Genomic DNA, 20,827 nt, shown 5'->3' on the forward strand with positions numbered 1-20,827 from the left:
TGAGTTAGATAACACGACTTTGGTTCCCAGGAAAAACTTCCCCAGGTTTCTGTGTTCCTTCCACACTAACCAGGGAAAAACTGGTTAGCCCAGCTGAGCAGCAGGAAGTCAGGTAGGCTAGAAATACCAGGAGTTATTTTTTTCTGAATTCTTAAGGAGCTCCTGATACACCTGGATACACCAGTGTCACCTGCTCCTCTTGCCTGCCAACACGGCACACTGCTGCATGGGTTTGCAGGGAAACATTTTAAGTGTATCTGAAATTTCTGGGTGGGAAAAAATAAACTAAAAAGCAAATTATAAAGTAAACTGGTAATTTGCCCACACCAAATGGTTTTGTTTGGCCTTACTTTATGCCTGTCCTTCATCATTGCTACAATGGGACAGGACACATGCGTGGCTGAAGAAGATGAGGGCCATGTTTGGCTCTGGCAGCACGGGGAGGCAGGACCACAACCTCCAGATGGAGGGCTGCATGCACAGAGCTCCAAATGGATAACATGGAAATTCAACAACCACAAAGAGGAGGAACTGCCCAAAAAATGGTTTACTCGAGAGACTGCAATGTTTCAGAAGGAGTGAGCAAGCCCCTATGTGCTGGCTGTAACCAGTAGCCGAGATGGCAGGTCTCCAAAAAAACAACAGTCAAATGGAAGAAATGCTTTGGCAGCCTCAGACATCTCAGATTTCCAAACAGGCTGCAGCGTGGCTGTCCCCAGTGAAGAAGGCAGAGCTGAAATGCCATCATCAAGGATGCAGCTAAGATGGAGATGGTCCTGGCAGTGGCTGCCTTCCCCCGAGACGATGCAGGGTTACCCTATGCACACCTGCAGCTCCCTGACTGCTTGCGGCCTTTTTAACACTCAGTCTTGGCTCTCGGAGCACGTGGGATGTTTTAATGCCTGGCTCTTCACAAGGCTGCTGGTAGCAGTGCTTGAGGGTGGCACAGGACATGTCCCCAGGATCATCCCCAGGAACAGGGAAACAACTGTGAGTGCTGCGGTGACCACAGCAGTCTGCATCTGTACTGGTTTTGTAGCCATAAAACCCCTGCTCAGCTTCATCCCTTACCCCAAACCCTCACCTCCATTCAGATAAATAGCAGCTTTTATTTTAAACCCATCCCACAGCAATTAACTTTATTTTCATCACTGGCACAGCTCGGCTCAGGGCGCTTGGATGAAGGAAGCAGCCATTCACAAATACATTTCAATGGTCAGCGGTTCAACAGCCTCCAACCCTGCCTGCCAAAGCCATCTCCCAAGGAATCTGTATTCCTTGGCATCCCCAGGAGTTAAAACCTATTTTCTGAGGCCAACTGGCTTTTAACCATAAAGAATGAGGGCTCATGTTTGGCAAACATGGGACGAGGAGGCTTGTTCGTGGCAGTGGAAGGAATTTGTGTTTAGTCTCAGACCACCAGATCCGGTTTTCTGAGATATTCAGTGTGTGGGTTTTTTGGATTTTTTTTTTTTCCAAGCTGAATGTCAGAGCATTAAAAAACCCAAACAAACAAATAAATAAATAAATAAAAACCCCAACAAAAAAAGAAAATTAGATGGGAAAAGCTTTCCTGTTTTCTGGAGCTTACAAGCATTTTATGAGTACAGATCCTCCACATCAAGTTTTCCTGGCATTTCTTTGTTTCCTCTCAGTAATGCAATCACATAAACCACTCTGTAAAGAGCAACGCTTATTAAAAGGGAATGTCAAAATAAAAGTTAGTTAAAACCCTTATCTGTTACTAAGCCCTCACAAGCTTAAGTGTGCAAGAGTTTTGTTTTCTGCGGTTTTGCTCTTCTCTCAAAACATCTGAGGTTTAACTGTTTGGTTGCACTTCAAGTCTTGGGTTATAAGCCAGACAGTCTGCTACTGTATTTAATTTGTAAATATTGCACAGAAATTATAAAAGTTGCACTCAGACATGGCTTCAATTTCAGCAGAAGTAAGGTAAAATGCATGGAAAATGAGCTGGGAACTAAAATGCTGCTGCAAATTCCTGCAAGAAATGCATGCAGGGACAGTTTTTTTCCTAAAGACATAGCGATATTATAAGCCAAACCCTTTGTGTTTAAGGGCCGTGAACGAAAAAAAAGGTTTAAGATTAAAAAAAAAAACCCCAAACCAGTTAAGTCAATGTGGAATGTGCAAGATTGTTCAGTTTGGGGCTGCTGCAATAGGACAGGGGAGGACAGATAGCTCCATCCCTGTACAGGACAGATAAGAGGTGATACCCCCATGGCAAGGGGCAGAGCAAACAGACCAAAGCTCTGCAGTCACTGACCACAGGATGGAAAATATCAGAGTTAAACAAGCCTGGGGAAAAAAAAATGCAAGAAATAAAAGGAAGGAGAATGGCAAACAAGGAGCAATGTCCGTGACTTGGCAGCAGGCAGGGCTGTAGATGATCATCCAGCATTCAGGCAAAGACTAGTTCTGTGCTTTTATCTTCCCAACACCCCAGTGAAGAAGAAAAGCCAAGAAGAAATAGGATCTGTGGGGAAGAAGAGCCAAAGCAGGGAGAACGGGGCCCAGACCTTAAAAGTTTTTTTGACTGCACAGCACCTCAAAGCCTGGGAGGTTGGGATGACCTGTCCTTGCTCTCAGGTGTGACCAAGGAGCTGTGGACACACAGGGCTCCAGGAAGGGGCAAGAGGGGGACCTGGGCACTCCACCATGCACCCACTGTGGGTTGTTGATGGAAACAACCTTGTGCTTGTCCAAGGGCAGGAATGTAGGTGCACAGATGGCAGCTTGAGGTGTTGTCCCAAGATGGTGCCTTGGAGTGATATGTCAAGGGAACCAGACCAGGTAGGAACACAAAGGCACTTCCCAACCCAGGCTTTTAGGTCTGAGATGCTGAAGGGAGGAACTGCTGAAGACTGAATCACACAGCAACATCTCCAAGAAAAGCAAGAATTCACCCCAGAAAAATGCCGCAGTTACTGGGAAATCCTTCCCCTGCCCTTCTCTGCTCCTTAGCTGTGCATGCCTTGCAGGGGGCCCTACTTCAGCTATGAGAAAGAATATCTACACAGCACAATCTAGGCCTCTTATCTCTTGACTCCATTTAACACTAAATAGCTATTTTCACTTCAAAGGCCAAATTCCAATTCATTTCAAAACTCCCCCGACTTCAGTGGGACTGAGGATTTGGCCATCAGTCATCATAGAAACTGAGACACACAAAGAAATTGGAAAAGTAGTCAAAACCAAGGGGAGACAGGTTTGCCAAGCTGGAAATAGGATGGTATTGCTTCTGCTATTGTTTCTCCACCCATTTTTTTATTTAATTAACTAAACAAGATACCTTTCAACAGAATTTAGATCTGACAAATGTCTGCTCTGTTGGAGAAGCCTATGTGAACAAATCTAAGGCTTCAGCTGTCTCAGTGATTACCAGCCTACATGCTCAGAAATACAGGATTCCTGCAAGTTTTTACTACATCGTTTGCTCCCAAGGAAAGGAGCTGGAAGGCACAAGGCTGGGGAAAATAACTCCAGACACGTGGACAGCTGTGGTCTAAAACACAGTTGCTCTGTCCTGTCAGCCCTGCCTGTATCCCCCCTCCAAGCAAGTCAAGTCCTCCAAGAGCCCCAGCCATTTGTCTGGCATGTGGAGAGCTGGAGGACAACACGGGGTTACATTCTCCTGGTGGTTGCATGGACATTTGGTTTGGCAATTCTTACAAACACTAGGTAAGGAGTTACATTAGAGCACTGGTCTGATGAGGAGTGCCTGAGGGAGCTGGGGGGGCTCATCCTGGAGAAAAGGAGGCTCAGGGGGGACCTTCTGGCTCTGCAACTCCCTGACAAGAGGGGGGAGCTGGGGGGGGGGGGGGAGTTGGGCTCTGCTCCCAGAGAACAAGTGGCACAATGAAGGGAAATGGCATCAAGTTGCACCAGGGAAGGTTCATCTTGGATACTGGGAAAATTTCTCCACTGAAAAGGTTCTGCAGCCCTGGCATAGGGTGCCCAGGGCAATGGTGGAGTCCCCATCCCTGGAGGGATGCAAAAGCCTTGGAGATGTAGCACCTGGGGACATGGGTTAGTGGTGGCCTTGGCAGTGCTGGGGGAATGGTTGGACTCCATGGTCTTGGAGGTCTTTTCCCACCTCAACAATTCTGTGATTCTGTACATTTCCAGTGGCGCTCGAGACACTTCCCCCATGATGTAGAGCACCTTGTATGGCCAGACAGACTGAGATCCTGTTCCTTGACTTATGGACTGGGTGCTCTCGACATGCTGGTTCCTGCCTTTGAAGAACCTGTCTGAACACCATGCTTGCCCCCAATCCCAGGCAACTCTCCCATGGGACAAACTTTCAAGGACACTATAAGCTCCTTGCAGAGGAGAAATTCTAATTTAGTCCTGCTTTTGTGCAAAGCTTGATACTTGCTGGGCATGGCCAGGGCCATCCAACAATTACGAACTAATGTGGACTTGCAGCCACTTAGGCAAGAGGCTGAGAATGAAGAGCAGTGATGTGGTCAAGGTCAAACCTTCTCTATCCCCTTCATCCCTCTGAAGCTTGAAAGAAAACATTCCTCACTGCATTTGGCAGATCATAAGTTTCTCTCCACCCTTTCCTCTGCCCAGACAGGGTCTCATCTCTGTGCCAGGATGCACAGGAATATAATGCTAAGTGTTGGAAGTATCTCATGATCAGCTTTGCTATTCACTTGCCTAACACTAAGCAGCAATTGCTGTTATAAGGGACAGATTAAGATCACAGAATCATAGATTAGTTAGATTTGGAAGGGACCTTAAAGATCATTCAGTTCCATTCCCCTAGACCAGGTTGCTTCAAACCCCATCCAACCCAGCCTTGAACACTTCCAGGATCTGCTGCAGAAATGGACAGTGTGGGATCTTCCACTCTCATGAGGGCACCAGATCCCACTTATTCATGATACCCCTCAAAGCTGGGGTTTCAGAGCATCCCCAAGGAACTCAGCAGCTGTATCTGAAAATGGAGAACTGATGGGGTTGGATCTGTGGGATGACAGGCCACCGCTCTCTACCTCCCTTCTGAAAATCCCACCACAACTTTCCATTCAGGGAGGGAAATTAAAGAAACGAAACCCCTTAGAGTCACCACTGAGTCAAATTCACAATTTAGCAAGTGGTTTCTTCCCAGCTGTAATAGCTAGCTGCCCAGGATACTCATCCTCAGCAGGGAAAGGGCAGGAAGAAGCAAAGTCCTCTGAAACATTCCCTGAATAAACCAATTTGTCCAGGCCCAGCCTTTCTGAACTAAGTATATTCCAGCCAGACCAGCTGCTTCACTCTGTGTGATGCAGTTCCATAAATAACTGCACTGGCACCCCCAGGCAGGTGCTGCTGGAGAGGTTTGGGCATGGCAGTACTGCTGTGGTCAAAAACACTCATCATCACTGGCTTTGGGCACCTAAGGGATGTTGTGGTCCAAACTGGATGGCCTAAAGGATCTCAGTGAGGAGCTGGTGAAATTTCATAACATCTAAAACTGGTCCTGGAGGTCTGGGGAATATTGTTGTTAATATAACAAGGAAAAAGGCCTGACTTCCCCCAAAGGTATTCTTCACCAAACCTACCTCCATCAAAGGTGCTCTGATGTTTCACGTGCATGTATAATAATAACTCAGTTGTTATTAGTTGCTTTAGTGCATCACAGCCCAGCTCTGGCCATTTTCTATCCTTGCTGTGTCTGAGAGTGGGAAACACTCAAATAAGCTTGACAGTTCCACACAATTTAATCAAAAACCTCAAAACCCCACAGAAAGCAACAACCAACAGCTCCAAGGATGAAGAACACAGGATTTGTGTGTGTTCTCCCTTCGGCTTTCTCTCTCAAACTGGTTTCACTTGGCTCCAGTTTTCATTTTTGTTTGCATTTTTCCCAGATGAGAAGGGAACAAGATGTCATGTCCACTCCTGAGAACAAAAATGAAATTATTCACACTTCTTTCATGCCTTTCTGTCACTAGGGTTAAAGGCCACCCCAAATGCTAGACTAAGCCCACGCTGTCTGGACAGACACAGCATTTTGGAAGTGTAGAAAATCCACCTGCCAAAATGGTGGTGATCAAGATTTAGAACCACCTTTGAACAGCTGAGATGAAGAGCATGCTTTAAGTCTTACATGTGTGCATCTTTGAAAACATACAGTGAACTCCAGAAGACAAGCACAGCCAACAAAAACAACGTTATGGGGGTAGAGATGTTTTTGATGAGGCTCACAGCCTCTGGCTGCTGGGAAAAGCATTACAAAACCTTCATGTGAGCTGCCTACATGGGCACAACTTCTCTTGTCTCTTGGTGGTGACAGCTCTCCCTTGTGCCTGGACATCACATCTACCTTTGTTTGTTAAAGATGATTTTGTTTGGCCTTTACATCATAATTAGACTCACTATAAACCAAGAGCACTGATTTTTACAATGAGGGTTGTAAAACACTGGCACAAGTAGCTCAGAGAGGTGGTGGGTGCCCCATCCCTGGAAACATTCAACGTCAGGTTAGACAGGGCTCTGAGCAACCCTGGTCTAGTGGAAGGTGACCCTGCCCATGGAAGGGGATTGGATTAGATGACCTTTAAAGGTCTTTCCAAATCCAAACTATTCTATGTCTTGTACATCCAAAATCCCCATTGACTCTCAAGCAAATGGATAAATGAAGAACTTCTCCCACCACAGCGATGGGTGAGACATTCACAGGACCAGCACACGAACACCCAGTCCAGGCTGTGCTGCAGGAGCAGAGACAGCACTGCTGGGCTGAAGGACATGGCACAACATCCCTCAGAACAGACTCAAAAGCGTTGAAGAGCAAACTTGTGTCTACTGCTGAAGTCCAATGGAAAGCCCTCACACGCTGAAATGCTTGGCTGCACAGGCTGCCTGAGTCAGCTATTTTCTTCTAAGCTTCATGGAAATGAATCTTCAGGAGGAATTTAAGTGCTGTTTCGCAACACCAGCTTGGGAAAGACATCCCAAGTACAGATGGCATGTGAGATAGCTCCAAACCAGCTCTTTAATGCTTTGCTGGATCTCCCACAAATCATTAGGGATGTCCAGATGGAAGCCCTTGTTGCATAGAGCGGGCAACCAGCTAGGAAGGCACCCCCTGGACTTCAAGGCTGAATGCCCAGACTGGTGTAGAAATCACTGCAATGATTTCACATAGAAGTTGTTTGGAAATGGTTCTCTTCATAAACTACATTACTTGGAATTATGTTGTTGCATTCTTAGTGTACTGTAAACATGATTGCAAAAACTACATGAAAACCATTGGAAAAGACGGTGACAAAGACCTGAATCCAGTTTAGATGAAATAGTTTAAATTAAGACACAACCACAGCATATAACATTTCCCAAACACGAATGGACCCTGGACTACTGGTAAGAATGTGACTTGAATGAATATAGATTAATCTTTTACTACTTTGCAATAAAAGAGCTTATACTTCAGACTCCAGGCTGCCTCCTTTAAAAATACACCCAGGCTGATCAGTTATCCTGAGATCTGATAATCCTCCAAGAGATATAAACTTTAAACCCATGCCAAGATGCACAGACAAGATGCACATAAACTTTAAACCCAGGCACAGACAAAGCCCACCACCATCCCTCCACGGTCCTAACCCTCAAGACACATCCTAAATAGTACCATGAGACCCCACCTGCTGCCTTTTGTGTTCAGCTGTCCTCCTTCAGACCTCTGTGACTCTTTGACCTGCAGCAAGGAGACATCCTAGTTGTTTTTTTTTTTTTTCCATATCCTATTTATACCAGTGCTTTCTAGTGAAGAAATAAATGTCTTTCCCGTAGGAGCTAGGGCAAGATTTGACAGGATCTCCTGACAGCTGTCCAGAGATGACCCAAAGTCAATGGCAAGCAATTACTTCCGACGCAGGGGTCCAGTAAAACACCAACCCAAGCTGCAGAGATGCTTTGGACTTAGGTGTGTCAGAAGCCTTTGTCAAACACATTGAATAAAATTCTTTAAAAATGATGTGGCAGGCTATAACATCTAGTGTGGAGTTTTGGGAGCCAGGATTAATCTGGAAATCGATTTACTGCAACCCAGTGACAATCCTAAGCTGTTTCCCAAATGCTCTGTCCCACTGTCAGAAGAAGAGTTCATAGAATCCTAGATGATTTGAGTTGGAAGGGACTTTTACAGGTCTTTTAGCTCCTGGCAATGAGCAGAGTCATATTCAACAGGAGGAGTTGTCTACTCTTGACCCAAATCCTGCCTCCTTCCTTATGCTATCCCTAACGCTCTCATGGGTTTGCTGAGCTCTGTCAGGGTCTGATTCACTCACAGAATTTACTTTCTCTTGGATAAGCTTCCACTCATCAGTTTTCATGGGAACACACTGCTTGGGGGCGAGGCACAGAGCTGGGTCACCTTCTGCAGCTCCAGTGTCACGTAGCTGTTGGTCCTTGCTGCCTGGGGACCAGCACCCCCAGCTTTAATCAGGAAATTAGGATGATCCATAGCATCTGCACAATGCTGGGAATGGCTGGAGCAATGTTAGTTTAAACGAAAGAAAGAAGCCTGTTGTCCACTCGTGCCCCGGAGGCTGTCACGCTAAATAAAGACATTATCAGAGAAAGAGCAGAGACTCAGCGCCTTCATGCCTGTCAATGACCCTGACACCTTCCAAATCAATCTAGGGACTCTCTTTCCCACAGATGGTCCCTTGGAGACAGACTGCTGTGGCTTTAGCAGGATAAATGGAAACAAAACAGTTAACAAATATCCAAAAATAGAGCATAGTTAGCTTTTTTTTTTTTTTTTTTAATATGGAGATGAAAAATCCCTGGGTGATTTATGTGCCAGCAAAGACATTAGCTGCATATAATAGATGCAATATTTTTAATACTAATATTTTGGGCTGAGACAAGAGCCGGAATGGAAAGTATTTCCAGTGCCTTGACTTCTTTATTTTGCAAACATCAGTTGCTAACTGGGGTCAGACAGAAAAATTGTTTCTGCAACAAGAGCCCAAACAACTTGAGCTGGCAACTTCTTCACACACTGACCATGCCAGGAGGCCCTGCAGAGCTTCAGCACGTTGTTCCCTCCCAGGTCTCCGGGGCCAACGTCCCCCAGTTGGACTTGGAGAGAGAAGGAGTGGGTGGTAACTGGTCTTTTGCTGAGAGGCTGGCTACTTGTCATGGCCAAAAACTGGAAATCACCACCCAAACGGTGCAACCACACCACTGAAGTGCTACTGGGTTTCTTCAGCTGGGCCGGGTCTCATGGAAAGACATCATGTGACACAGGGGATACCATAAAGCCTTTTTCTTATATCCATCTAAAGCATCAACATGTGCTTGCCCTTATCTCTGAGTTCAGTTGCCATGTACTTCGGGGAGCAATTTGGCAGTGGGAAGCCCTGAGTGCTCATTCCAAGGCATCACCAGCAACAACACATTTACATCTGAGGACCGAAAGCGCGAGAAAGAAAAAGATTATTTCACTTCATATTCACTCCAGCAATCAACTTCTGACAACAGCTCCACGGACCCGTGCTGGAAAACAAGGTGTAGATGGATAAACCCATTTCCAGCGCCGAGGAGCCGTGCCGGAAACACTCCACCAAAGAGAAAGCCATTTCAATAACAGATCGGTTTCCTAGTGCAGAGGAACCTGCCGCTATATTTCCTTCCCTCAATTCTGGCCGGCTGAAATAGCATCACGTAGTCACTTGTGTTTTGCACCGTGTGACGCTGAGAGAGCAGCCCTGAGGGGCAGTCTCATGGGTGCTGGGGTTCACACATATCTGGTGGCCACAAGGTTCAACACAAGGTCCGCAGCGGGGGAAGATCCAAACACAGCCCCTTTCCTCCCTTCCGCCTCGGTTTCCTCGCAGGCAAAGGGGAGATGCTGAGAGCAGTCCTCTGCCAAAAAACGTTTCGAGGTGGATAAAACACTGCTCTGGTGTTCTACTGTTCATCTCTGGCTGTCTGCCCTGGGGACAGCTCTTGCACTGCTTCCCTGTGGCCCACCCTACACCTAACTGACCCAGAGATACCCTACTGCAGCCTTTCAGTTTTCCCTTCCAGAGAGGGCTTACTAAAAAAAGAGAAAGTGACTTTTTACACAGGCAGATAGTCATAGGACAAGGGGAAATGGTTCTAAATTTAAAGAGGAGAGATTTAGATTAAATGTCAGCAAGAAATTCATCCTGTGGGGGTGGTGAGGCCCTGGTACAGGTTGCCCAGAGAAGCTGTGGCTGCCCCATCCCTGGGAGTGTCCAAAGCCTGGTTGGAAAGGTCTCGGAGCAACCTGGTCTAGTGGAAGGTGTCCCTCCCCGTGGCACAGGGTTGAAATGAGATGAGCATTAGGGTCCCTATCAACACAAACCATTCTGTAATTCTGTGATTTTATAAAGATTACAAAGGTCAAATTTTATGAAGGTCAGATTTTATAAAGATGGCAAACCTGGGTGGAGGGCCAAAAAAAAAAATTGCTCAGAGAGCTGAAGCACCTCTCCTGTGAGGAAAGGCTGAGAGACCTGGGGTTCTTCAGCCTGGGGAAGGCTCTGCAGAGACCTTATTGCAGCGTTTCAGCACTTAAAGGGGAAAGAAACGTTAGGATCATTGAGTTAAACCATTAAGAAGAGGAGAGCACTTCTGGGAAGCAGCACTGCGTGCCTACCCTCTTCTTCTCACACTTCTCCTGGGGTCACCTGGTCTCGCGTAAGGCGTCACATCTCTCCTCTTTCTCTCACGGACCTCCCGAGCCAGCCCCAGCACGCCTAGCGTGCAAATTAAAAACTCCTGCCCCTCTGCTGATGGAGGGTAGCATGGCAACCACCAGGTAAGGCGGGTTATCTCCTGGCTGGGCGGAGGGGCTGTGTGCACGGCCGGCAGCGCACACACGTGGGCAATTACCCGCGTGCCGTAATTCATTAGGCCGCAGTAACACAATCACCCAGCTGAGCCCTTCTAGGAGCAAACCGCCAAGACGATATTTTCCCCTGGGGACCTGCAGCCCGGAGAATTAATTTAGTGTAATAACTCCCAGTGATGTTGGAGACAATCAAACCGAAACGATGATCTGTCTCTCAACTGTCTGCCGGTAACAAACCCCTCGGCTGGGCCCTGAGGCCGCCGGCTCTGCTCAGGCAGGCGCAGCAAGTACCAGCTGCTGGGACTGTCATGGCTATGAAAGCTTAACCCATGAGGAGACTCATCGTAAAGGACCAGCATTCCAATAAGGAGATCTTCACCTCGCTCTTGAGGATGCTCAGCTCCAGCTGGGACAGCTTTCTTAGCCATATGGTTTAGTTTTAGGCAGTCCTGTGAGGAGCAGGGAGCTGGACTTGATCCTTATGGGATCCTTCTACTTGGAGGTGTTCTATGATTGGGACAAAGGGGAATGGTTCTAAACTACGGGAGCACAGGTTTAGATTAGATATTAGGGAGAAATTCTTGGCTGTGAGGATGGTGAGGCCCTGGCATGGGTTGCCTAGAGAAGCTGTGGTTGCTCCATCCCTGGAAGTATCCAAGGCCAGGTTGGATGGGGCTTGGAGCAACCTGGTCTAGTGGGAGGTGTCCCTTCTCACGGCAGGGATTTGGAATGAGATGATTGTCAAGGTCCCTTCCAACCCAAACTATTCTATGATTTCTTTCTGAGATGCACCTTTAGTGCAGTTGTTCCTGAAAACATGACCTGTCCTTCATTACCAGTGCAAAGTTTCAGAATCTTAAGCAGAACTGCAACTATTATTTTACCATCTTTGCTTAGGTGCTTTCAGCTGCCTAGAAGAGTTTTTTGGATCATTACACTCTAAACACTACGATTTATCCAGATGCTAGTATCGCTGTTCAGCATTGCAGGCAAGTACACCACCAGACTTACTTCTGTCCTTAAAAAGAAAAAAATTACTGGTCCTGAGTCTGCTCAAGAGAAGAGGCAGATTTTCATAGCAACCACTAAGCTGGCTCAACTCCTCTGCAACCTGCTCAGCATGGGTGGTTGTGACATCCCCACTGAGTTTGGGATGTTCCCTCTGCACCCATAAAGACAGTCCCTGTGGTGGCTCCAGTAAACCCCATCAGCTCCCAGGAGGGCATGGACAAGACAGGAGCATAAGGAAGAGGATAAACCCCTGACTTCCAGATGCTGTTTCAAGGGTTCAGAACCATGTGCTGTTAAATCTAATTAATTTGATTTGGAAATCCTACTGAGAAGGAAAGGGGTGTTTCAACTTCTTCAACTCCTTCTCTTCCTCTCTCTTTCCTCTGTTCCAACAGAAGTTCAGTAAATACACTGCAAACCATTTAGCTAAATGCTAATTGTCAGTAGTATCCAGTCTATGTCAAACATTTCGTTTTGTTCCAGTTAGAAATGGCCCTTTGGCCCTAAAATAATGTCTTAATATTGTTGCTTTCTTTAATAAACATCCTCTCCTCTCACTGCAAAGCCCTCAGTAAATGGCCCTGAAAGAACAAAAGACATTTCTGTATTGTTTTAAGTTCTCTTCCTTTCTGAAAAACCTCAATTAAAACGGTGAAAAAGCAAACGTGTTGCTACTATACTCTGTAATTATGAACTCATTGCTATTCACTCTCTCAGCAGGAGAGCTTTGTCCTGTTGACCTCTGAGAATGGGTTTCTAAGGCTCTTCCAAAATTTCACAGCCTTAAAACCGACACGCTCATGCCAGCCGTAAAACACGTTCACCTTTGCCTTCACCCAAAATAACTTGCAATCCTTGAGTCCAGGGTGAGGGCCGTCCCTGTGACTATTTTTATTTGTGAAAGTAGCCCTAGTGCTGACCATGAATAGATTGGCAAGGGAGTGGCTCTGGAAACAGTGCAACCCCTCCAAGACAGCATGAAAATTGCGTGAATGAGGGCTGTCAGCTTCTTGTAGAGACCTTTCAAATAAATGCCTTGCATGGTGTGCTCCTGAGTGATGGAGCTGGGATTCCCTTAACAATCTTTCCAGCACAAAAACTACCTGGCTTGAAGAGGATGCACGTGAAGGTGACCCCAGCCTCTTGACTTGCCAATGGGATGTTTGTGGGAAGACGTGTGGAGATTTCCTTTCGTGAAGTCCCCTTGAGAAAACGTTTTTTGAGACAAGATGTCAGGACAGATTGGTTATATGTGTGTATATCCTGGTATCACATGTGTGTATATCTGCATCTTTAAGCATACAGTCAAAGATTAAGGAAGGTAAACAAGAGGTAAAACCATTTTTTTTTGATAAGACATGAAACAGTGGACAAGAAGATTATGCCTGAGAACTCAGAATTAGATAATAGTGAATGCAGATGAGAAGATTTTCAGATAAACTAAAGTAATAGTGTCCTTTAAATACACTAGAATAAGCTAGAATAAAATTCATAGGACTACAAGCCACAGTACTTTAGGGTCCAGTCTTGATCCTCCCATGATCCTCCATGTGCCAACAACACATCAAGGCATAAATATTTATGCACATATACATCCACAATACAGCTTAGGCACGGCTGAGTACAGCTCATCAACCACATTGCCAAAATCCCACTAAATCCCAAGGGTTTGGGTCAGTTCATGTTCTCTCTGAATGGAAGGGCCAAAAGCATTGCAATCACGCACCTCCTGATACCATCATCTCCTCAGACCCCTCCAGTTCAGCCAGTTCCTGCCTTAGGATGTATCAGATGCATCAACTGGACATCCACCCACCAGCTCTCTTCTGGAAGAAACCTTCTAGAAGGTGCAAATTGTTAACTGGAATGAAAATATTAGTAGACTTTAAGGGGCTCAGGGCTAAACCCTTCCACTTGTGATGACAACACTTCTGTTGACAGCTGTTTATGAAAAAACAAGGGCAAAAAGAGGCTACTACACACCTCAACCAGGCTGCTGAAACACCAGTGACTGGTGCTAACTCCTGTTCATCAGCAGCACCCAGCCAGCTTGGCTGTTAGACCTTGTTGGGGTCAGCCTCCCCAGGGGATAGGTAAGAGGGGCTTGTTCTGGCAGCCTCAGAAAGGGGTTCAGCTAAGCAGGGGTGAGGGATCTCATCAGCCACGGGTGTCTCCCAGGTACAAACACAAGCACATTTTCTACAGGCACCAGAATGGCATGGCAATGTCTGAAGTGGAGACTGCTGCCCTAAAGCTTCTCAAGAAGTACCAAGACAGTACTCTCTGTGAGCATGAAAATGTCTAGGTAGATACCCTTGCTTTCCTTGGCTGAGAAGGGTTTTCCCCTTCAAGAGACAGGAGAGAATGGGATCATGGAATTGTAGAATGATTGAACGGTTTGTGTTGGAAGGCATCTTTAAATATCACTTGTTTCTATCTCCTACCACAGGCAGGAACACCTTCCACTAGACCAGGTTGCTCCAAGCCCCGTTCAACCAGGCCTTGAACAATTCCAGAGTTGGGGAGTCCACAACCTCTCTGGGCAACCTGTGCCAGGGCCTCCCACCCTCACAGCCAAGAATTTCTAATATCTAATCTAACCCTGCCCTCTGTCAGTGTGAAGCCATTCCCCCTTGTCCTGTCACTACATGCCCTTGTAATGAAGGTCTCAATATCAGTTGAGATCAGAATCCCCAGTCTGAAGTTTTTGCTCCTGCTGAAGAGAGCCCAGAAAGAAATCCCTGTCCCGGCGTTTCCTCCAGTGTGAGGTGGTTTGGCTCAACTCCTCCCACAGCTCTTTGTTTTTCAGACTTCCTTGGTTCTGGTCAACATGGGAAGGCAAAATAAAGCAAGGAAATCTGTTCTCTATAAGATGGTCAGACTAATGTGGGGGTGAAGCATCCTCCAAACTTCACTGAACACATCCCCTCTGAGCATAACAGGAACTTTGGCCTCCAGTCCATATATGGTCAACATAGCTATGGACACGTGGTAGGATCGAGATGGTAGTGACACTGAAGATACTTTATAGCATCTCGTTTGGCTTCTGGCCCATTCTGGTGCTGGTTTCAAGAGGTCTGGTGTTTGCCAGCTCCTTACATGGATTTCAAGATGTGCTAGGGCACCTGATATAGCAACTGTGATCATGGAGGTGAAGCCCAGCAGTCCTTGATAAAGGTGAGAGCTGAAATGAGGTCTCCCATGTTCCCCCCCAAAGCCTGTGACTTAAGAGTAGGTTGCTCTCCTAACCTCCTCTAGTTGTCAGGCAATATGAGCTCCTGTTCCCCATTCCCTAATGCTCACAAAAATCACAGAATTCTATGATGTTTTGGGTTGGAAGGGACCTTCAAGATCATCTTGTTGCAAACCCCCTGCCACGGGCAGGGACACCTTCCACTAGGCCTGGTTGCTCCGAGACCCGTCCAACCTGGCCTTGGACACTTGTGAGGAGACGTTGATGACAACAACTCACTGACCTCCAGATCAGCCCCCGGTGCCACACAGGAACAAGTTACCTAAAAATACAGAGTTCTGACAAAATCAGGTATCCCTCCACAAGGGAACACTGAAGTTCTCCTGGATTTTTTTGCTGGACCAATTATTTTGCTTTTTGTGAAGCAACATCATAAGACCCTGGGATTATCCAGCAGGCCATTACGTTTCTATTGAGGTTTCATAACAGTAACATGTTTTGCCGGTGGTACATAAAGTCTTTCAATCAGCTGCAGAGATGGAGAAAAACAACCTGCAAAAGCCTCCTGATGCCATAAAGTCTACTGGCAGCTTGGCAATTCAGGTTAAATTTAGTCTGCAGGACAGGGGTCACTGAGGTCACCAAGATTGTGAAAAAATAGGGAATAAAAAGTCTTGTGTTGCAGAGTTTTTATGTAATGACAAAGCCACTCTCAATAGAGAGGTGGCAACCCTGCAGCTGGGAAACGCACCCAGCTTGCTCCTGCCACTGCCTCCTGGCATTAAAAAGAAAGGAACAATGAAAGGAAAGGATTAAATTTGCTTAGATGAGTATGTTTTAACCCTTCTGCACCATGTCTTTAGCTGGGCACACAAGGAAGACCGAGCATATATGGAGAATGGTAATAGACATGCATGTCCTCAAGTCCTGCTCATGTGGAGCATGTCCTGTTGAACTCACAAAAGTTTATCTCTCTCTCTTTACATTAGCGTTGAGCCACAGAGGTCTCTGATGTTTACAGAAGTACCTTTTCCCTGCATGACATGAAATGTAAAATCCTTTTAGCTGTTGCTAGCATCAAGAAAGGAGCTGTAAACACGTCATCGCCTTCCATGGTGTGTTTTGCCAGCGGGATTGGAGCTGCAACCATCTGCCTTTGGGGGTGACTCATGGCTGGGCATATTTTCACTGACACCCTCAAGTCTGTAAGGGCTTAGTGCTTTCTGCACACTGGCAGAAACAAGAGCAGCTGGGTGGAAAACCTCTATTCACCCCACCACAGCTTGAGACACGGGTGACAGGCAAAACAAGCTCCCCAATGAATGATAAATACCAACTGCTCCACCTCACTGCTACTGGTGCTTCCCTTGGACTGCCTGTTCCAACCCTCCTGCCATGGGAAGGAACACCTTCCACTAGACCAGGTTGCTCCAAGCCCCGTCCAACCTAGCCTTCAACACTTCCAGGGATGGGGCGGCCACAGCTTCTCTGGGCAACCTGTGCAAGGGCCTCATCACCCTCACAGCCAGGAATTTCTTCATAATGCCTAATTTAAACCTGCCCTCTGTCAGTTTAAAGTCATTATCCCTTGCCATGCTGTGTCCTGTTTACTGAGCCACAGTGCAAAGGCAGCAGAAGGTGCTGACGGAGCCAAAGAACCTCCAGACCTCACCTCCAAGAGGTCCCTCTTGTCGAGAAGCTGCAGTGCTACCCAGCAGCTCCACCTGTGGCTGAGTCACTCCAGCCACATGCCCACGGGGTGTCAGGAGGTGGCTTTTTATTATTTGAGGACTGCTCCTTCAATGGGGAGCCTGGTGCAGGCTTTGTTCTGAACAACCGCCTCCCAGGAGTGCAGTCCCAGTGCTGTGACCCCTGGCAGAGCCTTCTCCTCGACGCCTGGAAGGAAGGGCAGCAGGGCAGGGCGATGCCAGCACGTCTGGCCAGCGCGGCTCTGCGGGTCGGAAAGGCTCCTGCTTGACCCCTCCTGATGCCATCTCTGCCCTGCTCCATCATCACCTTAACCAAAGAGCAGCTGATGGACTAATCAGATCCAAATGACACCAGGTCTTCATACAGACCTACGCAATAGCCTCATGAGAGGGTATGTGAGTAACTACAAACACAGGGAGGAAGGACTTCGTGTCACTGCAACTCCCTTCAATTCCCTACCTCTGTTTCTCCCTTGGTGGCAATCAAGGTAGATCTTCCTCTGACTTCCAGTCTCAATTAAATGGCCTGTTTTATCTGCTTGATGCTCACAGCAGCATGTTTCTTCAACAGAAACAGCCCTTCTCCCCCTGCACCTTTCACCCCTTGGGTACCTTGAGAGTATCCTCAGCCTCAGCAGCATTTCCTTCTCTGAGCCTTCAAGTTTATTTATCCTTCACTTCCCTGGGTGACTCTGGATCCTCATACTAACAAACATAAAGTAAAAAAAAGAAAAAATGCAGCGAACTTTTGCTTTCTATCTCATTTCATCTTAAATCCCCCTTGCTCATGGCTCCACCTCCCTCCAGCGTTATGTGGTGCTGCAGCTCCCACCTGACCCTGTATCTTCTCCCTGAATGAGGGATCTTGCCCTCGAAGGAGCAAGCTGGGCCAAGCTGATTCCTGTGATGTTTTACAACAGGGTGAAGTGGTAGAATGCCCTTTATGGTGTTTTGAAAGGAAATTGTACAGGAACAATGTCCCGAGCAGCATGGCTATTGAAAACCCTTCACAAAAGGAGTTTGCCACAAGAGGAAAAGCAGCTTAATCAGTCGAACTAATCACTGTAGGTGGTTGAGTGTCCCTGAGGGTCTGTAAAATTAAATATAATGGGAAAAGAAATATATCACAGCTTGCCTACACTCCTCAGTGGAGCCGCCAACGGATATGGGACGTTCCCTGCCTGGCCCCGAGCCTGCCACGACCGTCCTTTGGGCTGTCCCTGTGCAGGACCACACTCACCTCCGTGTAAGACCCAGGCCAGGGCCACATGGCTTGGCTGGGATGAGCCCCAGGAGGTTTCTCAGCAGCTCAGACTCTGACTGGGCAGTCAGGACAGGGATGCCCACCCCATGTGCTCACCCCAGATAACCCAGTTTTCGGCGTGGGCGTGAGCAGGAGGGTCAGCGGTGCTTACACAACCCTCCTGCTTCAGGAAGAGGAAACCGTCCCTGGCTGCCACCCGGGGCTCTCCGGGGAAGGAGGATATTTCTGCCTCCCCCAGCTCTGAATCTAATTAAGTCCAGAAAGTAACACACACACAAAAAACAGTAATACAGACTGTTTTTTCCTGATCGTTTAAGTGTAAAGCCAAGTTGACGGTAGGAAGTAAATAAATTCAGTCAATGCAAGAGGAAACCTGGGGACATTTCTGTAATCCTGTGGTCGAAAGCTATAAGTATTTGGCACACACTGAAGGGAGATGGGGAGAGCTCATAAGCCTCTTTGCTCCCAACCCCTCTCCCCATACATCAGCCAGGAGAACCCACACAGACTTCTGCTCCAGCTCCCCAGGCAAGCGCTTTATGAAGGATGGATTTCCCAGGTGAAGAAACACTCCTCTTAAAATCCCATCCAACAGGAGAAGGAGGAGATGACACGAAACTCAGTCACAGTTAAGGGTGACGAAGTCACAGTCCTTTACCTGAGGTGGTCACAGTCCCCAGCATGACCTGTCTGGCTGGGATAGGCAGAGCAGCCCCTCATTGGCTCTAATCACCCCAAAGCCTGCAGACACACCAGCTACACAGAAGAAGCACAAGGGACTCCCACTTTTTTTACTGAAAAGAGGAATTCAGATGCCTTTTGCAGAGAGGGAATTGATTAACTCTTAGGCTTTTACTCCATCCTTTCACAGATCCTGTGCTTCCCTCTGCCAACCTTTCCTGTCCTTGTCCATAGACATCAACCACCAAGAGCCCTGTGAGGTAGCAGCCAGTATGTAGGCACACCCAAGGATCTCCTCTTTGTAAGGTATTCAGCCTGATTTGACTTTTGAGTCCCACAAGATGTGATTATGACGGCACAAACTCTTTAGGACTTCCCTAGCAACCTTTTCCTGGTCCTCAGAAAAACTGTCTCCCTTTCACAGGTGACACAGAACCATTTCACTACCTTCAATCAGAAGACCAAGATGTAGGTACAAACTCACCTGTCTTAACCTGTTGCAACTCCATGTATTCCCTGCAAATCCTATCTAAGTTGAGCAATGTTTTTTATCATTCCTATAAGGCTGGTGCAAGCCTCTGTTTGCGCATTTCCAGGCCAAAGGATTCACCCAGTTGGACCCTCCATCCCAAAACACATCATACCAGGACGTCATGGGAACTGAAGGAGCCCTGTACAACACAAAGTTGACTTGCAATGCTTCAACGGATGCTTAAGAAATGGTGGCTTTGGGAACTTTTTGAACAATAAGGAGCCAAACTAAGCCCTAAGTGGCCCAAGGAGACCACATCCCAGCACATCTTGTGTGCTCTGATAGCAGGGAGGCGTTGGGCTGGGAAAGGTCAGAGGAGAGGACCTGAGAAATGGGTCTGTTGTGCCCCATATCCCAGCTTACTTTTTTCTTGCAGGAGACATCCTACCACCACTCAGGAAAACTCCCTCCTTCCCTAGAGGTGGTCACTATGGGAGGTCAAACCAAGTGGCCTTTGCTGCCTTTGGACATGTATGAAAAAACTTCCCCCTGCTGCTCTCCTTCCATGATCCCAGCAAGTGGTGATGCCCTCCATCACCCTCATCAGGAGATGGCAGTCACACCTCGTGACTCTAAGCCAACAGAGAACACACCAGGTGTGGGATTTCTGCCAGGAGAGGTGGGGAGGGCAGCACCTCTCCCTCGTTTCCTGCCCTGATTATAAGCTCTTTGCAGCAAGGACCTCACCACCTCCTGTAAGCTTTTACAACGCCCTGTGCAACCAAACCCTCTGTCAGATGGGGCTCTGATGTCGATTGCTGTCATGGAAAATGCATCCAGGTTTTTTAAATAACACCTAATTCCCTCTTCATCCCTGTCTTATGCAACAAATGAGGTATGCATCCAGGGAAAAATCACAGAATCCCAGATTGGTTTGGTTTGGGTTGGAAGGGACCTTTAAGACCATCCAGTTCCATCCCCTGCCATAAGCAGGGACACCTTGACCAGACCAGGTTACTCAAGGGCTCTATCCAACCTGGCCTGGAACACTTCCAGGGATGCAGCATCCACAGCTTCTCTGGGAAAAAATGACTTGTGGAAGGTAAAAACAGCACATATGCAAGGAGTGAGCTATGGCTGCATGTCCATAGGGTTGCTTCTCCCTAGGGGAGGGAAAGGTGCATGATAGAGACCTCAGGGTAAGTGAGCTGTGCTCCTCCACAACGCAGTGACAGCATTTCCCGAGGAAAGGTGACGTGAAGGAAGCAGGGACAGGGGTTATTTATAGCAGGGCCGGACATCAGCATGAGGAACAAAAGGTGTTTCACTGGTCCAAGACATGTCCCCTTCTGAATGTCACTGCCAGAGGAGTGAGAAGCCCACACATGCTCTGGGAGGGAATTGGTGTCATTTATAAGACCAGTTGGAAAAAACCAGACAGATTTCTGGGTACTAATGTGCTTTATCAGCTTTTTTTATAATAGCTGTTTTATGTAAAGATCCAGGCAACTCGAAAGTCAGCTACAACCAGGCAAGGCCAGCTGGACCTGTGTGCTGAGCAGAGGTCAAACTGGGGGTTGACACCTCAACCCGAAGCTGGATGGACACTTGTAAGTGTGACTCCTGCTCATAGAAGGAGCCCAACCATGGC

General features: G+C 47.3%; 1 protein-coding gene across 3 annotated transcripts in view; it reads right to left on the reverse strand.

Moving 5' to 3' along the window:
* Positions 1-20,827, reverse strand: part of CTIF (cap binding complex dependent translation initiation factor) — a 147,757-nt gene that overhangs the window by 44,607 nt on the left and 82,323 nt on the right. The gene's annotated exons all lie outside the window — the stretch shown is intronic.

Source organism: Chiroxiphia lanceolata, chromosome Z, assembly GCF_009829145.1.
Source record: "Chiroxiphia lanceolata isolate bChiLan1 chromosome Z, bChiLan1.pri, whole genome shotgun sequence".
Classification (NCBI taxonomy): domain Eukaryota; kingdom Metazoa; phylum Chordata; class Aves; order Passeriformes; family Pipridae; genus Chiroxiphia; species Chiroxiphia lanceolata.